This window comes from Dipodomys merriami, unplaced genomic scaffold (assembly GCF_024711535.1).
Source record: "Dipodomys merriami isolate MVZ:Mamm:240054 unplaced genomic scaffold, mDipMer1.0.p SCAF_5, whole genome shotgun sequence".
NCBI classification, from domain to species: domain Eukaryota; kingdom Metazoa; phylum Chordata; class Mammalia; order Rodentia; family Heteromyidae; genus Dipodomys; species Dipodomys merriami.
Genome location: NW_027206068.1, coordinates 15,292,624 through 15,312,970, shown reverse-complemented (window position 1 = coordinate 15,312,970; position 20,347 = coordinate 15,292,624).

Below are 20,347 nucleotides of genomic sequence, written 5' to 3'. Positions count from 1 at the left end.
TGGTTGAACAAGTTTATACTCCCACCAACAGTGCAGTAGGGTTCCCTTTTGGCTATATCCCCTGCAGCACCCATTGTTATTAGATTTCTTGATTATAGCCATTCTAACTGGGATGAGGTGGACTCTCAATGTCACTAGCCATACAACAGGTAAGGGCCTCAAAGCTAAAATATACTTAGAAGTCCAAAAATTAAATTTCCCAAAAACAAATCTTCAAAGAAACAACCACCGAATTAATAAGTGAGCTAAAGACTTAAAGAGAGACTCCGCTGTAGAGGAAATAAGAATGGCCAATAGACACAATTAAGAAATGCTCAACTTCTCTGGCTATAAAAGAAATGCAAATCAAAACAGCTCTTTATTTTTGTATTTGAAGTGTTGTTGCTTTTGTACATAATCTACTCATTGATGAATATTCAGTAAATTTCCTGAATAGAAAAGCTAAGATTTCTTACCAGCTCTTATTCTATTTGCTTTGAGAGGACAAATGTTTACTTTTTTAAAATTCTAGACCATCCTCATTGTATTTTATGCGCCTCAAAATCTTCAATTTCCTAAGGCATAATTACTCAAAGTATAAGAATTGAAATATGACTCATTCTCACAGCCTCATTATTGACCCAATTCATTCTTCTGGGTAATTTAAGAACAATAAGAAATCAGTGAAAGGCATTACATATTTGCCAACTCTTTAACACTTAGGATTGCTTTTATTGTCTCAATTTCAATACTATTTTTTTTTAATAAAACAATTTCTGTTTCTCTAACATCAACTGCACAAAAACTTTGACTTCAGTCTTTACCAAGGAATTCTGCTTATATAACATTGCTTTATTTTGTTATGTAGTATTGCTTGTCTTTGTCACCCTTGTCCAGGCAAGTAAAGGTGTAACAGTCAGTGAATAAACTAAATCTTTGCCCCTGGAGGTCTCTTTGTTTGCAAGAAGCAGAAACTTCACACTCAAACTAACTCAAAAGGAAAAGATTTCTGGATATTTTACTAGTCTTCTTATGGACACAAACTGAAGTAGATTGGGGGTTTTGTACTTGAAACTACAAGTATAGAAACCATGGTAATTCTTTTAACAATTACCTTGATTGTTGCATTTTTTCTATGTTATAAGCATGTGCGATCTATAGCTTTTTTGTGGTCATCTTCTTTTCCTCGTTCCTCTTCATCACTATCAGTAGGGCAACAGGTCCACATGTTATCACTAATTCATTTTAAGCCTAAACTCTGAATGATTGATACCATGATTCTAAAGTTTTAGGAAAGAAATGTGATTGTTTCTCTCTTTACTCTTCGCCCAGAGTCTGTCACAACTAACCTGTCAAGGACAGTTCATCCACCTATAGATTCATGTACCTGCGACGATAGAGTCATGACCCTCATAAGGTAAAATCAGGTGATCAACCAGTATGATGGGTGGGAGGGGGGTAGGCAGATAAAGACTAACATCTCTGATGTAATTTGTTAAATATATAACTCACATTGGTATCCAAGAATCTGTTTCTTCAAATGTAAAAATCCAATAATATTCATTTTGCATTTCGTCTGCTACTGTGAAGTTCTATCTATAGGACCAAGTAAGTTAATAAAGAGGAAAATACTTGGTCAAGCAGAAAGCATAATGTTTCTATCAATTGTCAATCAAACTACTCATGAGACAAACCTCCCAGAAAAACATATTTCCCAGATTTTGGGAAACTTCATATAGCTCATTTCAACCTCAATGTAGAAGAAATTACAAATCCAACACTTGAGTAGTTTTCTTTCCTCTTTAGTCACTGCAGAGAGGAGTGAAGCTTTTCGCTTTTACACACAAGGTTTAGGAGATGTGTATTGATTTTTAAAGTGTGTTTAAATACTCCTGTTACATATTTGGCTTGGAATTGGGTGCTTGCTTTGACTTTTTTGTGTGTTTTCTTTGATTTTTTTTTAAAAAATCTGTTTCCAGTTCAAGAGCTTTATTTATCTTGCACTTCCTATTTTTTAAAAACCTTAACAGACACAAAGACTTAAAAACACAGACTAGAAAAGATAGAAAGGGTAAAGAAAGATGTCAAGCTCTGAGCAATGAAGTTTATCTGTTTGCTTTGTTGGGAAAAAAAAAACGTGTTATAGAGGTAAATGTTTGAAGTAAAAAACTATTAGCATTATTCATTTGGGGATAAATATATTTATGATAGATTTGAAATATCTCCAGACTCCCAAGAGTGTTGCGAGGTCCAGAAAAGGCATAATTAAGCCTTCATTATTAGAAGAGATTATTCACACATTATAATAATAAATTTAACTTTTTAGCATTTTTTATATTTACACACTACCATCATCTTTCAAATTTAATTATATTTGTCTATGGAGATTTTTATATTTACCAGAAAGAACAGAGTTTAGAACTACCTGGCAATTTTAAAACAAGTTTTCAATGAGGCTAAATCAGCCCAACTGAATGTCTAGTCTTTCTTTTTGTCTGTGATCCACAAGAAACATTTTAGTAATCGTAAAACTTAACAACTATAAGATAAAAATAAACATATTATAATAGTAATTTTTAAATTGTAAAATAGATATAGGACACAAAATATTTATATGATCTTAAAAGAAATTCTATGATATTTTCAAATATGTAATGAGGAGAACTTTGGAATAAGGAATTGGGTTTTTAATAATAAATATTCAGAAATTCTCAAGGACATTTGTCTCCAAATGACAAATTCTTTGAGAAAAAAAAATATATATATCAGAAAAGAATATCAAGAAGAAATATGAGTATGATGAATGGCAAAGCAATGTAATACTCATTCAGTTGAGAAAATAATAATTAATTTAGGGGAATAATGGCAATAGAGTTGGATTTTAAAGGAAATTCAACTTAACATGGGCCTTACAGCACCCTGCTGTAAGGGTGCTGGTGGCTCATGCCTGTAATCCTAGCTACTCAGGAGGCTGAGATCTGAGGATTGAAGTTCAAAGCCAGCTGAGGCAGGAACATCTGTGAGACCCTTATCTCCAATTAGCCACCAGAAAACCAGAAGTGGCACTGTGTCTCAAATGGTAGAGCGCTAGCTTTGAGCTGAAGGAGCTCAGGGGCAGTGCCTAGACCCAGAGTTCAAGACCCATGACAACAAAATAATATAATAATAACAACAACAACAACCACAGTAATCTAGCATTTCAACCACAAGTAATAGATCAAGGAAGATACAGAGATAAGGTTCCACAGATTGAAATGAGAGAAATGGTCCAAGACCATGGGAAATCTGCCTGGGGCTGCCTTATTCAAGACAACTGTAATCACTAAAAACCTTTTCTACAAAACTCAAATCATAGGGGGAAAATAGTTACAGATTAAAACCACCAGACAAGGTATCAGCTGTGTACCAAAAATGATAAAGCCTTTCTGTAAATAGAAAATAAATGAGATAGTAGAGAAACCAAAAATAAGAAACTCACAGTCTGTAGACTACTAAGAAAAGAATTCTCCTTTCTTTTTTTTTTTTTTAAACAACTCCTTGGACATTGGAGTCCTCCAAAGTTTGACTGCATTATGCCCTCCTACAAATGGATCTTGAGAGCTTCTTTAGTGCAGTGCAGATGCTCATACATCCTTGACTGAGAAATAGTCCCCATTTATCAGGGTGGTAGTCTTCCATGGAGCACAGTTTTGGGAGTGATGCACATAGAGAAGTAATGGATAAGGAGATACCCACCCAGCCAGTCAGCTCTACTCAATCAACTCTATCAACTCTAGTCATCAATGGGGTGACAATCAGATTTCTCTCACATTTCAGTTCTTTTCAGACTTGTTTTTTCTATTTCCTTCCTTCCTTCCTTCCTTCCTTCCTTCCTTCCTTCCTTCCTTCCTTCCTCCCTCCCTCCCTCCCTCCCTCCCTCCTTCCCCCCTCTCTCTTTCTCTCTCTCTCTTTTGGTAATACTAGTGTCTGAACTCAAGGCCTTATGCTTGCCAAGACTGGAGCCAACCTCCAGCCCAAAACTCTTCCAAGCTCTGAATGAATTAATTGATGGATCAGTAGGCAATTAATCACATTACTTTGTAATAATTGCATTTAAATTAATTAGCTAAAGTAATTGACTAAAGATAATTTAACTAAGGATAGCCTTACAGGGGAAATGGAATAAAACTACTTATTCCCCCTTCTTCCAGGCTATCAGCTTTCTGGTGTTTCCCTCTAGGATATGTTTATAATCTGTTCTAAAGACAAGTCCCATCCCAAGATCTTTTCTGAATGGATTCATGGGTTGCATAACAATGCCCAAGAGGCAAATCCTAAACAAAAATGAGAACAAGTATAGTGCATGAACACACGTTATTTATTTTTGGGGGGAGGGGGGGCCTGGTCATGGGGCCTGAACTCTGGGCCTGGGCGCTGTCCCTCAGCTCTTCAGCTCAAGGCTGGTGCTCTACCACTTGAGCCACAGCGCCACTTCTGGCTTTTTTCTTTTTGCTTATGTGGTGCTAAGGAATCAAACCCAGGGCCTCAGGCATGCAAGGCAAGCGCTCTACCACTGAGCCACCTTCCCAGCCCGACACACGTTATTTTTTAAAAGGAAATACAACTTGGCTTGAGAATGATATATATCCAAACTCTCCATTCCAAGTAAAGTCCTTGTTGTCTTTAAAATATACACATACACACACTAATGCGGGAACTCATAGACTACCTGTTTGCTTTGTGCCTGCCACTCCTGGAAGAAAGTATGTATGCAAGGCTACTCTCCCTCCCTAACATCATGCCTATGGTAGGTAGTCGTCATCATATAAGAGTCCTCTTGGGACATAAATGTACGTATATAACTGTAGGGAAAATGCTTATGTTCTGACTCCCAGTCATCTTAGTCACTCAGTGAAAAATATGAAGAAATCAAGATCCATAGACTATGTAACAGGAACTAAGAGCCTGCCCAAGAAAGATGGAGATGAATAAACCAAAGGTCTAAACATATACATTTAAAGGAAAGAAATAATACATGAAACAGAAGGGCACTCTCGAACTTTATAAATCACATAAGGGTGCACACAAGGGTTCAGAAGAATGTTACATTCACGAAATAAGAAAGGTAGCTCCAGAAAAAGGAAGAGTAAGAATACTTAAATATAAAAACACTTTTACCAAAATAGATCATTTGACATAAAAGTTGACTAAGTTAATCCAAAAGATAGGATGGAATACATTTCAAAAGTTAAAGCAAAAGAAGTAGATACCATGAGAAGAAGGCATAGGCAATGTGGTCAATGTAACGTACCTTCCACAATCTTCTATTGGAGTTCAGATGGAGAAATGTACAGGAAAGAATAGTAATAGGAGAAATAATGAAAAAGTATTTCCCTGATTTCAGCATTCTCCAGTGAGCTTCTCTTCAGAAATACACACGAAAAACAAACAAACAAAAAAAATGAACTGTGAATGAAACTTTTTTCAACTTACTCTATTTGGTGAGTGTTTCTCAACTTCAGAAGGACAGGGGTGAGTTTTATTCCTAGGCTATGTCTGGAGATATTTTTATTTGTCTCAATTGGTGAGTGGCAGAGGGAACTACTAGCTTCTGGTCCTTAGAGGTAAAAAAATGTAGCTGAAATCCTAAACTGTAAAACACAACCCTCCATAACAAAAATCCTAGAACAAAATGCCAATACTATAGTACAAAGCTGACAGTCTCTAAAGCTAGACCGTTTCTCCCCAGAACCTGATTCCTTGATAGATGGCCTTCCCTACATATTTCTACTCTTCTTCCTCATTACAAGCCCTCAAAACCTCTCCTCCTTTTTCCATGTCCAGTAAACTACATTTTCTTAAAAACGTACTCTCAATTTTGAGAATATTCAGAGAGTAAATGCCATCCTGTGCTGGTCAACTAGAAGTTGAGACTTTCTCTCATACACATCAGAGGAAAATTATTCACCCATACTACTTTTACCTGTCCTGTTTTCTATGTAATTATGGGTGGTATTATTTGAGTGTGTTTTCTTGTTGTTTCTCTGAGATTCAATTCAAAACTGTACTAATTTGCAAAGTTTCTTCACTACTAGTGGTCTTTATTATATCTTAGAGTAGCTACTAGTTTATTCACTTGCTTATATACTTTTTGTTATTTCAATGGTCTTTAGGGAAACAAGGTAAGTCAGCAAAGCCTTCTATTCAGATGGCCAATTTTAAATTAAGGTTTTGGTTACTTTTGAAATTTTAGATTATGAAGAATTACTACTAACATTTGTGAATATTTAGTTTCCATTTTTTGGTACAAAAATCATTGAAATATTTTTATTTCAAATTTTAATTTTGACATTGAATTTTTAGTGTGACTTTTTTTCCACAGGCTCAGTTCTTAAAGTGAAAACTCCTGAAACTAAATATCAGTAAATATGATCATAAAATACTACAACCTTCCTACATCTATGAAAAGCTTTCAAAGATACATCCAGCCTTTACCCTGCAATCCTGAAAACGCGTATTTGTTTGAATTATGACAAAAGTGAGGTTGTAAGAGGCTAGGTGACTTTGAAGTGAAGTCACAAACTTGTAAGCCGTGTCTTCTTAATTTTGTATTTAATGTACCTGCACCATACTCTTTTCTGAATTAAAAAGAGAGGTTTGATTTTTGACACTGTATCAATTGTCATATTTCTTCCATGATGAAGAGATAGTCAGATATTGATCTAAGAAGAGGGTCTTAAACATTAGACCTCTCTGCGTGTCTCAGATGTCAGCTGTAAAGAAACACAGGTATGCTTCCAGAGCATCATTTATGTAAAAACAAAACAATCAATAACTGGTAATGCTAATGATTTAGACTAACGTCAAAGGAACCTGAGACATATGAAGCACAGTTAAACCTAACTTCCAGATTATCAAAGAAAGAAAATAATTTTTTTAATTACACACATCATCCTGTATGTACTTCTTTCTAGGATACAAAAGCCCTAATTATTGTGCCCTCTGATTCAATACTGACAGTGGTAGATGCTTTGCATAAGGTAGATACCTATGCCTGGTGTTCTATAAATAAATGACTAAATATACAAAAAATATGCTTGTCATTATAATGACAAGTACACTGTGTACATCTACATGTAACTAAGAATAACGATAGTTGATCTATTTATTATAAAAATTTGCAGAGTTCATAATGGATTGTTTATTATAATATCTTAAATAATCCCTGTCTCAAAAATAAAGGCAAAAGGACTTGATCCCCTGAATTCAAACCCTACTATCAAATAGTAACCCTAGTTTTAAAAAAGTAGTTTTTGTTTCTATCTAGAATTTGGAAATTAGGTTTTGTCAGTGTGGATGAAGTACTTGTACTTTCAGAGTCGTTCCTGAAAGCAGATGTAACTTAGAGACACTTAATGGTTTTCATTATCCTTTCATTTTCATTTGTTTGTTCCTAGTAACCTCCCTTTCACATGCTACAAGGGACTGTCCCAAATCTCCACCTCTGACCTCTAGGATTATTGCTTTCACTCTCAAACAGCTCTGCCTCCTAGTTCACAGACAATTGTCATCTTGTAATCAAGCATGCATATCTTCAGATCTCCTTCATTGTCGTCTTCCCCTCCCCCCTCCCCCTCCCCCTCCCCCTCCCCCTCCTCCTCCCCCTTCTCCTCCTCCTCCTCTTCCTCCTCCTCCTCCTCACCTATGCACTGTCCCTGAGCTTCTTTTGCTGAAGGCTAGCACTCTACCATTTCCTGCCTTTTCTGTTTATGTGGTCCTGAGGCATAGAACCCAGGGCTTCATGCATGCTAGGCAAGTGCTTGACTACTAAGCCACATTTGCAGCCCTTTTATGTTTCTTCTTTCACATGTCTAGACTTCCAAACGTCAGCTGATTTCATGCTTTTGCAGGAAGAAATGTTCTTTATTCCAGATAGGCCAAGCTTATATCATATCTTTCAAGATTTCCAACTAGCAATTTATCCTAAAAAATCTCTATTTTCAATGTCCATATGCACATATATAGATATATCTCTATATATCTAAATGTATAACTGTCCTTCTGCAAAAACTATTACCCATTTTATGTTTATATTAACCACTAATTTTCCAATATTTTATTAATGTATTATAAATTTATAATCACTATTTTCATTAATTCCTTCAAACCCAGTAGGGTTTGACTTCTATTTCATGTCTCTAAAAATCATCTTTAATTCACAATGATTTTATGATTGGCTCACTTATAATCAATTTTTTTGTTTCCCTTACATGATAATATTTAAAATATTCCCTTCTTGATTCTCTTATTTTTAGGTTGTGGCATTTCTTTGCGAAATATTGCCTAGGATTTTAAAAAAAGGCCCTCATATTTATATTTAAATATAAATATAATTTAAATTAAAAGATTAAAATATAAATTGAAAGATAAATTCAGATATTAATATAGAAATAGAAGTATCCTAAGTTACAGATGGATGTATGTCTTATGTTATCACATAGTTTCATTCACATTATCCTTGAAAAGAACCAATTAAAGTTATTGAAATTTAATTTACAAATCTGACTGCATAGCTGGGCATCAGTGGTCCATTCCTATAATTCTAGTTATTTAAAGGGCTGAGATCCAGTTTGAGTGTGGTTCAAAGACATCTGGGCAGAAACATCTATGAGACTCTATCTCCAATTAACTAGCAGAAAGCTTTGTTCAAGTTGTAGAGCACCAGCCATGAGCAATTGAGCAAGCCAAGCCTAGCAAGCAAAAGGTCCAGTGTCAGAAAGGTCCAACAAAACAAAATCCCCACCACCCCCCAGACCCTGAAACAAAACTTACGAAGTAACTATAGAAGGGTAGAACTATCCAGAAATGTCTGTCATGTATACTTAGTTCACCTATTTTTTGTTCTAGACTTTCCTCTATCTGAAAGTTTTCTTTCTTCCATGCTGGCAACAATACAAGTTTCACTTTCAACCTTGAATTCTGCCATGCCCTCTAACAATCTTTTATGCTTCCATGATATCTATCCAATGATACCAACTCAACATTGGACATGTTCACTCCATGTTCTTATATTAGAATTTATTGTTCATACAGAGAAAGGATTGCTTGACAAGAAATGAAATTCAATTGAAATGAAATTAACGAACTTTATGACAGCTTTCTCCCATAAGACTATATAAACTAACCATTTTATTTTTCTCTTAGTAATCTATGTCCTTTGTCCTCTCCTTTTCTTTCTCTATTTTTAAGAGGTTTTTAATTTCATTTCTAATAATACATTTTTTTCAGGGCAATGTTCCTTAATCTTTCTGACCTTTGATGTTTGTTCTTAGCTATTCTAAAGGAAATATTTATTAATAAAAAGATATATTGTATCTATATTCTTCACTTTCTTTCCCAAATATAACTTTTCTCAGTTGCTTTCAAGTATGGTCAAATATGCATAACATGAAATTTGCTATCTTGTCTTTTTAAATAAATGGTTAGCAATATAAATTCCATTCATTTTCGTGTGCCATCAGCTCCCTATCCATCATCAAAATTCTATCATATTGAAAAACTGAAACAACTCTCCCTTCTACTCTCCCCATCCTCTGACAATCTTTCTAATTTTCTATGTGATTTTACTACTATAAGTACATCAAATAAGTGGAATCAGACATTTGCCCTCTCAATGGATTATTTTAATTAGTGTAATATCCTTCATGTTTGTTTAAGTTGTTGTAAATGGCCAGAATTCATTTTCTTTTATGGGTGAAAAGTTTTCATAGTATGTATGTGACACATTTTTTTCTTCATCCATTCCTCCATAAATAAACACTTCAGTTTACTTCTACATGCTAACTACAGTAAATAAAGCTGATGCAAATAATGGGTATATAAATATCTCTTTGAGACTTTGGTCTTAATTCTTTAAGGTTTATACCACAAGTGTAATTGCTAAGATATGATAATTCTATTTTTAATTTCTGGATGTATAATCATACCATTTTCCTACTATATATATATATATATATATATATATATATATATATATATGTATGTATGTATGTATGTATGTATGTATCCTAAATTGAGCCTGAAAATAATTCAGGACTATTGTCCTACTATCATTTATTTATACAAGTTTGAATCTCTTTTCAGTGGTTCTGAATATACTTTATGTCTCACTTTAAAGAGAGACATAAGCCAGGCACTGGTGGCTCATACCTATAATCCTAGCTACTCAGGAGGCTGAGGCCTGAGGATCACCATTCAAAGCCAGCCCTGGCAGGAAAGTACGTGAGCCTTTTATCTCCAATAAACCACTAGAGCCCTGAGGCTTAAGTGGTAGAGCTCTTGCCTTGAGCTGAAGAGTGCAGGGACAACACTCAAGTTCAAGCCCCACGACTCACACACACACACACACACACACACACAAAGGAAAGACATAGACTAATGTACACATGTTGAAAATGTATTGAACATTTTTTTGTATTTTTCACATTCTTTGCATACATTATTTTTATGACTCTCCATCTCAAACACAATAAATGTATGTTTCCTCCAATTGAGAAGAATGCTTTTCCTTGTCTGGCAGTATTTCCAGTATTTCCTCAATCAAATCTGAAAAGGACTTTATATTTTCGTATAATTTTGAAGAACACATTAGGGTCTCATCATTAAGAACGACATCAAGGCTGGGGAGTGGAATCCTAACAGCTTAGGAGGCTGAAATCTGAGGATTGTGGTTTGAAGCCTGCCTGAGCAGACAAGCACATCTATGAGACTCTTCATTCCAATTAACCAGCATAAACATAGAAATGGCAATGTGGCTCAACTGGTAGAGCACCAACTATGAGTGCAAAAACAAGAAGATAAGGTTCTGAGTTCAAGTCTCAATAACACCACACATATACACGTACGCACCCACGCACACACACGTAAACACACACAAGCACATGTACGTGCATATGAATACATAACACTTGAATAAAAAAATACCCAGACATAGTTTCTGTGGTGACCAGGTATATGTTCTAGTGTGACATATGAAATGCAGAATGTCTGGACTAAGGAATTCGTTATGTCTCTTTCTTTAAGAACTACAGTGAAGGAACACATAGAATATTCTGTTTTCTTCTGGAAAATCCCTGATGCTTCTCTTTTAGAAGTGAGAGGGTGGGGCTGGGAAGTGGTAGAGTGCTTGCCTCCCATGCATGAGGCCCTGGATTAGATTTTTCAGCACCACATAAGCAGAAAAAAAGCCGGAAGTGGCGCTGTGGCTCAAGTGGCAGAGCACTAGCCTTGATCTGAATCCCTAGGGACAGTGCCTAGGCCCAAAGTTCAGGCCCCATGACCAACAAAAAAAGAAGTGAAAGGGATTTACTCTGTTTGAGGAGGATACTGGGGAATTTCAGCTAATTCCTTTGAGGAACGAGATAGAAACAGTCATTCCTCAGCAATCTCATTGACCTCAGGTTTCTTATGAGCATCTTTCGGTTTTCTCATAAGTCCTACTAAGGAATGTTTCAAATAACAACTCCACTTCTGACTTTTTCCTGTTTAGTTTACATGAGAGTCATAGGTTTGGCTTTAAACCATGATTCTCAGATCTCAGCCTCCTCAGTAGCTAAGACTACAGTGTGGTGTGAGCTACTGGTACCCAGCCTTGTCCTTTTTTTTTGTTGTTGTTGGTCATGGGGACTGAACTCTGGTCCTGGACACTGTCCCTCAGCTCTTCAGCTCAAGGTAGCACTCTACCACTTGAGCCACAGCGCCACTTCCAGCTTTTTCTGCTTATGTGGTGCTAAGGACTCAAACCCAGGGCCTTGTGAATACAAGGCAAGCACTCTACCACTGAGCCACCTTCTCAGCCCCCTCCTACCCCAGCCCTTATACTTTTAAGCTCATGCTATCTGGCCTTCTGCTCTTTTACCCAGACCTACTGCTTTCATGTTCTAATCTTCAGACAAGCTCCTAAGATATCCTAAGAACACTGACATCTGACCCACCGCCTTCATCTTCAGCTACCCAGCATCCTTCCCTGTCCTACATCAAAGCTACTAAATTATTGTCTATCCCAAAGATTGCAACCTCAGCTGCAACTTCCACATCCTATTTACAAATGTATATAAGTGATCTAGAAAACTCCAGGAATAAACTCATCTACAGAATATAAAACTCTTGGATACAAACTACTATTGTAATTCATTTGGCCCATTAAAAACAAAAGAAGAACAAGAAAAAGAAAAAAGGAAAGGAAATTCTGCTCACCTCCTTGCAATTTCAAAGTGAAATCTAGTCTGGTACCATTGTCTTATCTTTCCCAGCCATGTTCCTTAAGAGAATTATCAGTCCTATCACTAGTTCCTCTTCTTTCATCCTGCCACAGTATAACTTCTGGCCTGACTACTGAAACTAAGTTATTTAAGTTAACACTGCCTTCATAACCACTGGATATTGCTTCATATTTGAAATCCTTTTACTGTTTAGCTTTTATGAACACCATCATTTTTTCTCTCACCTCTCTGACTTTTCCTTGTTTAGTTCTCTGGTTTTCCAATCTCTTAAAAATGAGTGGCTAGTATAGAACTGTCCACATTTACTTAAAATTGCCCATTCAGGCCCTTACTTCATCCACCAGTGGTGGTCAATGGATGACCCAGTTTGTATACACCAATCCCAAGGCTCAGGGAAAATTTTACCTTTGTTAGTCAAATATCTTCACTTCAATACACTATAGATACATTTTTCCTTTATGTATTTATGTAGAAGATTATACAATCTATGCAAGAAGTAAATGACGTTGCCTAGACAAAATTGTCACAGGGATCAAAAATCCATTTTCCATGTCTATAGTTGCTCACTCAAATTGTCATTTCTCATCTGAATTATTGTAACACCATCTATATTGTATAATTAATACTATATCTTCACACTGTCCAGTATATTCTTTTTTCTTGCATATGCAAATTGATCAACAATTAAGCAGAAAGAATACCTTATTAAGAGTTTAGTCTCCTTGTAGACCTTATATAGAATGAGAGTTCTAAAAGTCTAATAATAAAATTATTACTTATTTCTATTGCAACAAGTGATAAAGGACAGTTAAGTAGCTACATACTACATGCTTCATTTTTGCATTAATTTGTCTTAATAATGCCAGATTTTTCAAGACTGAAATCTGAAACCGAATGTGGATCTTGTACTATAACAAATGTCTATGATCTTAACTAATATACCATTTGACCTATACTTTTACCACTCACAGTCATGCCCCAGACAGAGGAAGTGGTTCATTCCTTTTTTAAAACGGAAGTGTTAAGTGTATAATGTTAAAATGAATAACAAAAATATTTATTTGTAAAAGGTAAAAAATCTATTGGATTTTTTAAAAATATAAATTCAATTCATTTTCAAGACTTAACAAAAGTTATCAGTAAGCTGAATAAAATAAGTTATCACAAAAAGTTATATTTATTCTTAGTTTTAATTATACCTCCATATATTATATGTAATGTACCCAATATAAGGTATCTCTGAATGCAACAAAAGTTCTAAAATTGTTTAAAATGAGAAACCATGAAATACTTTTTATTTGACTATGAAAAAGTATGATTAATTTAAAACATGATGATCTGCTCTTGGACTTAAATATTCCCTTAGCTGTTCTGACTCATCTTGAGACAGTCAAATGAGATTATTTAACAGTAGCCTGACTTCACTATGGGGATTCATCAGGATAAATCCATTTTCTTAGAGTTGGTGTTCAGTTATTTTATATGATAAAGTATAGTATATCAGAAGATATGCCTCAAAAAAGATGCTGAAAAAGAAACAAAATCCTCTACTTCAAAAAGATTTAAAAAATTTTGTAGGTCAAAAACAAAACAAAACAATAAAAAAAATAGATGGGTAGGACTGGCTGATATCAAAAGAAGAAATCTCTGAGTAATACTGATTTTGGATAATTTTATGCATGATACATACAAAGCTTGATATTACAGCACTGATCAGCTTTCCACCACTCCAACAAAATACTTTGGAAAATCAACTTCCAAGAAAAGGATTGTTACAGTTCATGGTTTTAGAGGTTTTACTCCATGACCAAGCAGGAACATTGCTTTTTTAGGTCTGTGTTCAATCAGCACATGGTAACAGGAGCATGTCAGACAAAACCATTTACATCCTGAGACAGAATGCAAAATAAAACAAAAACACAGCTGAGGTCTTGTTTTTCAGGACAATCGTGGAATGATCTGAAAACTTCCACTAGATCAGTCTCATAAAGATCCCACCACCAGTGGGCACTGGTAGCTCATGCCTATAGTCCTAGCTACTTAAGAAGCTATGAGGATTGCAATTGGAAGCCATTCCCTGCAGGAAAGTTCAGGAGACACTTATCTCCAATTAATCACCAAAAAGCTGGCAAGGGAAACTCAAGTGAGAGAGAAAAAAATGAGAGAAAGAAAGGAAAAGTAAAAGAAAAAAAAAGAAAGGCTTAGGGATAGTATCCAGGCCCTGAGTTTAAGCCTTGAATTTAAGCCTCCTCTTGTGCGCCCCGGCCCCCCCCTGCACCCCCCCACACACACACAAAGAAGAAGAAAAGATTCACTATCTTTTAATAGCAACTCCCTGGGTGCTAGTAGAAACCTTTCACATACAGATCTTGGGGGGACATTTGTGCTCCAAACAATTGTAATAATAGTCAACAGTACTCAAGTATAAGGCTCCATACAGGGCTCCGATCATCTTTTGAAACACAGAGGTAAATACAAGCTTGCTGTTTACTGCCATAGATGAGGTTTTGAGGTATGAGAGACCAAATATTCTGGTGAGTATAATACTCTAATGGCTCAAAAGAACCTAAGAGGATAGCCCTGAAATTTAAGGTCAAGACCAAAGTTGACCAACACCATATTTAGGAGTTAAGAATATCCTCAGGGTTAATGTCTGACAATTCAGAGCCACTACAGCATGTTGGGGGTATGGTAAGGCTGTGAGAAGGCAGGTTTGCAGAGGATCAGGTGGTTTTTATGGCCTGCTTTTGTTGGCTGGATAGTAGAGAAGTTGTGAGAGCTTTATTAAAATAAACTTTGTTGCACATCCAGGAATGATAGGAAAGACATTTCTTAATGTTGGCTTTTATTTTCCTTTTCTTTCTCTGGCTCACTTCCTATAACTCCTGTCTTAGTGAATGACACCACCATTCCTCTCGAGAAGCTCTGAAATGAGGAGTCATCTTAACTCTTTCTTCTGCCGCCATCCTTAATATCTGACTTAAAAATTAAAAAACTCCACGCTTTACCACCACATGTGGGTTTGAAAGGAGACTTGCATGTTGCTTATTAAAATGGAAGATGATTCTCAATATAACAGAAATGCATTTCAAAAAGTTGACTCAAAGCAGTGTTGTCTGATTTTAGGATAAGTTCATTCTCACTTCATTTACAAGGCTGATTGGCAGTACTATGTAAAAAAGTATTAACTTAAACCTGTCTCTTGAAGTTAAGTAGAGGAATTTCTAATTATCGTGTGATAAAATGACTTAGTTCTTCATACTTGGACCACCAAAATGTCATATATAAATGAGTCCCCATGAGAGAAGCATTAGACTGTGAGATAAAATGCAAAAATGATAGGGTAGTATCCCACACTATCCTACTTCCAAAGATTTCATTCTCATTTCTTCTACTCCACAAGCCACATCAACTGTACTCCAGGTAAAGGACTTGCACTGTGTCCCCAGGCATTTCCCCATGATCTCTGCTGGGAAAACTCTCCATTAAGAAATAACAGATGTAAGTGAAGTCTTCAGGGACCCACCCAAGTACTTTTCTCTAGGTGTGAACAAAGTTCTCTTCTTGACCACACTCTGGTCAGATTCCTCTGAACTTTCCTCTTCCTCAGGCCTCAACCTTGGACTTCATAGATTGAACCAACACTAATATAATTTCTAGCAGCTCAAGAACATATTTTAATATGATGTTCGGCCCTTAGGTCAAGTATTGCCTAAAGAAATCCAAGCCCATCAAAAGGCTGTACTGAGTTACAGACAATACCTCAAATTAAGACTTCTGCTTCCCCATTTATGCAGAAAAGAACTTGACTCCACTATGTGTTGAAAGAAATTCCCAGAGAACAAGTCTTCCCTCTTCTGAATTTTATAACTTTTCATTTTCTCTAGATTTATTGGTATCCATTTTCAGAGAAGGCCTGTTGATAACGGGGTAAATTCCATTATTTGCTTCCAATTAAACAGAGCTTCTGTAATAAGTATTCCTAATTTAATTCTTGTTCATTTGGGTAGCATGCATTCTTCAACATTGGCTTTAGAATTTTATACAAGGGAAATTAAGTAGAACAACAACATGGTTTGCAATGGCTTGACAAGATTTCCTGATTCAGGCACGGAATAGAAATGAATTTAAATACTAAAACAAAAACTACAACTAAATTTTGGTGCTGAGTAATAAAAAAAAGTAGAGAAGGGAAAGTGTAGGTTGCATATCAATAAACCCAGTTTCAATAGATATGACTAAAATAATGAAACTTTCCCAACTGTCACAAGAAGGAAGGTTAGCATGTTAATATCTAAGAAACTAATTTCATTACTGCATGTCAATCTTCCCAAGTTATACTGTAGTAACGTTACAGTAGCATTGAACAGTTTCTTTTCTACCATGAAAGTTGACTGGGATGGTAAAATCTCCTTGGAGACAATTATGTATGATGTTACTGGATTACAGAGAAACCTGCTCCCCGGAGAATTACCCAGAAATGGGCTCTGTCCGTTGACCATTTGCTAAATTATCTAAGAATAAAATTAGAACAAGACATACTTCACATTAACATAAATGTCTTCAAACTGATATTTTCAAGGCCAAGAATCCAGACAGATGGCTCTAGTCTTGACTCCCAGGATGTATGTGATGAAAAAATTGTGGTCACTCTGTATCGTCTCTATAACCATCTTCCTCTGTAATAAAAGAGAACTTGATACTCTCTAAATTTCCTTTGAACTCTGAAACATTCAATTTTGTGATTTTTAGAAAGGAAAAAAACAGACATAATTAAACATGTGCAGAGGAGAAAATGTTTCCATCTGATGAGTAAACTGATAGCAGAGTTTCTGTGAGAATTATAAAGTAAACCCAACTATACACAGAGTTCTAGATAAAGATGGAGAATGTTCCAGCATGGCTGATGTTCAACTTAAATGTTTGTGCTAACTATATAGTTATATAAGTAAACAAAAAATAAATATTATTTCCGTAGTCTCTCTTTCACACTAGTTATCTATCTATATGAATAGATATACTAAGAGATATATAATATATACTAAACCACCATATAATAATGGTTAGTTTCCAACTTTTCCCCACTACAACTAATCCTTTAAAAAATATTTCCAGGTATATTCCCACAGAGTATCAGACAAAGACTCAGTGTTGTGTAATGTTTTGTTACTCTATTTCTTATATGGAATATCCAATATAAAATTATAGGAATGGTTCTTGTCCCCACACAGAATTTAATAAAAGGAAAAAGCATTTGTGTTTGTATAAATATTAGTACTACTGTTAATCATAATAGTAATAAACATGGAAAAATGCATTAACTTCTAAAGGAAGGGGTACAAAGAGAGGAAGAAAGAGACCAAGAATAGAAATAGTCAGGAACTCAGACTGAAAGTAAGGATAATAGGGAAAACCTAGTTGCCAGAAAGGGAAGAGAATAAGAAACAAGAATAAAGCCAGAAGGAAAGATGACAAGATGTAGAGCAGGAACAGCAGGATATTATGAGGAAAAAGATGCCAGAATTTAAAGGAAAGAGACACACACAAAAAAAGCTGAAGAGCTTCAAACATCAGACAGAAAGTGGCAAGTGTCAGATTATAAGTGGGGAGGGGGAAAGGTTAGGGTAAGTGGCTAACAGAGCACAGAGCCACCAAAACCTGGGAATTTTTCCTTTGCCCTTTACAAGTGGAGTTTATACCACCTAAATGGAGCTTGCAAGCAGATGTGAATTATTTTACCCCTGTTCAAAGTCCTATTGCAATACAGTTAGGAATTTGGCAAAGTGGTGTCAACCTTAACTAAAGATATCAGTTTTTGTTTTATTAAACCAAAGCAGCTGAATTCACTTCCTCTCCCAATTTGCAATCTGTAGTACTTGCCACGAACAACCAACAAGTAGGCCAGGCAAATGCAGAACATTAAGAACAAAAAGAAAGTAAAAAGGGAAAGTCTGTTTTGATTTCAAAGTAATCTTGCACTGACTTATTCACAGTCAGATTGCTTCAGCATATTAAAAAAAATCAAATTTAGATAATTTCATGAAAATCTCCTAAGTTCTTGAAATAAGAAAAATTCAAATTACTGTTATAAGAACAAGCAAGCCAATTAAAAGGCCCTTTTTCTCTAAAAAGTAAATTTTAAAAATTGGTTTTGGGAAAAAGTGTGCACAAAAAATGTTACTAATGACACTAGCAATGATTCATTATTTAGCAAATCAAAAGGAATCAGAAGTATTTTCTTAGCTTTGAGCTGGAACTTGAAACTTAGATATATTTCTGTTCTTTCTGTCTTCCTTAAAAGCCTCAGAACAATCCATCGAATGAAGTTTGCATCTCTCAAACTTAACTATGGGATTTAATCAATACCTTACATCTTCATTTTCTTTTCTCCATGGGAACAAACATGTTACTATGGAAACTGGGTAGCACAAAACACAGAAAACCTTATAAAAAGAATCAAGTTCATAACATAGTGATAACTATGAAAGTCATGCTAGGATCTCTGATACCAAAACATATTATGGCATTTCAACAAGAATAACATGCAGATTAAAAGGGGAAGGATGGAAATGATATTTCAAGCAAATGAAATCTGGAAACAAGCAAGAAATGGTGTACCTGTATCTGAAAATAATAGGCTTCAATACAAAAGAATAAGTTGACAAAGAAAGATACTACGCAATGATCCAAAGCTCAATTAATCAAGAACATGTAACAACTGCAAATTTATTTGCACCCAATGTCAGAGTATATTATATTTTATATCTAAAATCAGACCTCAGTGGAAAAATAGACTTCAATACAATAACAGTAGAGGATTTCAATTCTTCATCCTCATGGATAGATCATGATAAAAAAAAGTCAACAAAGAAACATTGAAGTTAAAATACTTATCAAATGAACTTCACACAGTTTTCCAGAACATCCAACCCATCAGCTGCAGAATATGTTCTTTTCATTTGCAAATGGAATTTTCTTTGGAAGAGACTACATATTAGGCCACAAACAACTCTTTACAATTCTAAAATGTTGAAATCATATAATTTTTCATGACCACAATAGAATGATATTAGAAAGAAACAGCAGAAAAATCATTAGAAATTGAATGAGTACACAGAAGCTGAAGATCATGTGAATGAATAATGATCGGTGATTGTCAGAAGGAAAGTTTAAAAATTATGTGAAACATGACATATCAAACCTGTGGTTATGACAAAAAGCAAAGTATGTTTATTTTAATGAGATTTAAAATAAGCAATCTTATTATGCATCTCAAAGTGTTTGAAAAATAGAACAATGCCCTGAAGTCATAAAAGGAAGGAAAGATTATAGATCAAAACTGAAATAAATTAGAGCCTCAAAGAAAGATACATGAAATAAATAAATTGTTCTTTGGAAAGATAAATAAAATTGACAAACCTTCAATAAACTGAGACTGAGAGTGAGAATACAAGAATAATAATGAGGGGGGAGAAGGAGGAGGAGGAGGAAGAGGAGGAGTACAACAAAAGAAATAAATTTAGAGATGGAAAAGGAGACATGACCAGTGGCAAAAGAAGTTCCAATTATTAATTTTGGACAACCATAGAACATATTAGAAATAAAATAGAAAATTCCTTGATACATGACCTACTAACACTGAAGCAAGAGAGTATAAAAATTTTAAACCCTGAATAGACCAATAGCAAGTAATAAGACTAAACCAGTTATTTTTTAAAAAGTGTTCCCAAGAAGAAAATTCTAGAACTGAATTGCTTCACTGATAAATTTTACCAACTTTTAAAAGAAGAATTAGTACCAATGTTTCTCAAACTATTCCCTAGAAATGAATGGGAGAGAACCCTTCTAAGCACATTCTATAAGCCAGAAATACCTGTTACCAAAACTAGATAGGAACACAATGGTTAAAACTATGGATCTAGCTACTCAGGAGGCTGAGATCTGAGGATTGCAGTTTAAAGTCAATCTGGGTAAGAAAGTAAGTCCATGAGACTCTTATCTCCAATTAAGTACCAAGAAAATAAAAAGCCAGAAGTGGAGCTATGGCTCAAGTGGAAGTGGGCTCACACACACACACACAAACACACACACACACACACACACACACA